Source organism: Rhagoletis pomonella, unplaced genomic scaffold (genome assembly GCF_013731165.1).
Source record: "Rhagoletis pomonella isolate Grant_MI unplaced genomic scaffold, Rhpom_1.0 Rhpom_scaffold_00004, whole genome shotgun sequence".
Taxonomy (NCBI): Eukaryota; Metazoa; Arthropoda; class Insecta; order Diptera; family Tephritidae; genus Rhagoletis; species Rhagoletis pomonella.
In genome coordinates, this window is record NW_023458558.1 from 5,619,963 (window position 1) to 5,621,074 (window position 1,112).

The 1,112-nt window shown below is 37.3% G+C and overlaps 1 protein-coding gene across 1 annotated transcript in view; it reads left to right on the forward strand.

The window, feature by feature from the left end:
• LOC118736849 (ras-related C3 botulinum toxin substrate 1) overlaps positions 1–1,112 on the forward strand; it is a 7,669-nt gene that overhangs the window by 408 nt on the left and 6,149 nt on the right. The window lies entirely within an intron of this gene.

Here is a 1,112-nt window from a genome sequence, read left to right on the forward strand (position 1 = left end):
TATGTACATCCCATCTTGCTTGCAATAGCTTTAAGTCCTTTTGATCTATCACAGAAAGGGTAGCAACTGGGGAGGTAGAGAAGATGCAACGTGGGTTATGAAAATGGAACAGGGATCTGTGCATACTCTCGGATCAAGGTACGGAAATTGCTTGAGTCTCTTTTTCGGGACAATTTCTTTCATAATTGGTCCTAAATGAGTGACCAAAGCGATTCGTACCACCGCCCAGTGACGGTTAATCAAAAAAACTTTCAGCACTCTATAGCCGCTACTTCTCTTATAAGTAGAAAGCTCACACTACTGCATACAAAACCCCTCTTAACAGCTATTCCGGGGCCCTATGTGTTCAAACAAAGGCAGTTGCTTACGTGGTGCCAACATCCTATAAGACGAAAACTCGGTCGGACAGAGAGCATTTCTTATAGTGCCTTCTCACTTCACTATAACTAAACTTGCACAGTTCCGTTGTCGGGGCTTGGGGGCATTGAGTTTGAGCTTGAAGGCCAAAAATATATGGAAATGCTTCATTTTTGCCTCCGCGTCCTTTCCATATGTCTCTTTGTTGAAACGCATAAAATGTCTGATTTTGTTTATTCATAGAAAAAAAATCTTTATATCAATTGAATCGATCTCAAGGGTATTTACAATTTTACAAAAGTTATTTCTGCAATAAGTTATTGGTTTATTTAAATGCCCGAATTTCTTTTATTTAACCTTAAAGATTGCTGTGAATGGTTAGCCAATACTGTAAACAATATTATGTTTAGTTTTAGTTTTTACTGCTAATTTGTTTAGCTAAAAAACCAAATTCAAGAAATCTCGTTTTAATGATGAAAAAAAATTTGTCAGTTTGGAATCCGATATGGTAGGTGTTTTGGTACGTAAAAATTTCATGTGGCAACACTGTCCACAAACACTGAAATTTCTCAAAACAGCCGCCAGTTTTCGTAACTAGGCAGCACTGATGATGGGCACTAGCGCAAATCGGTTCGAACGCCAAACAAAAAAGAAGCACCGATAAAGCTGAGTCCAAAAGTAATTAAAGGAACAAAAAGTCAAATCGTGTAATTTCAGCAGCATTTATTTTAACGCAATCTTATATGTAAAATTAA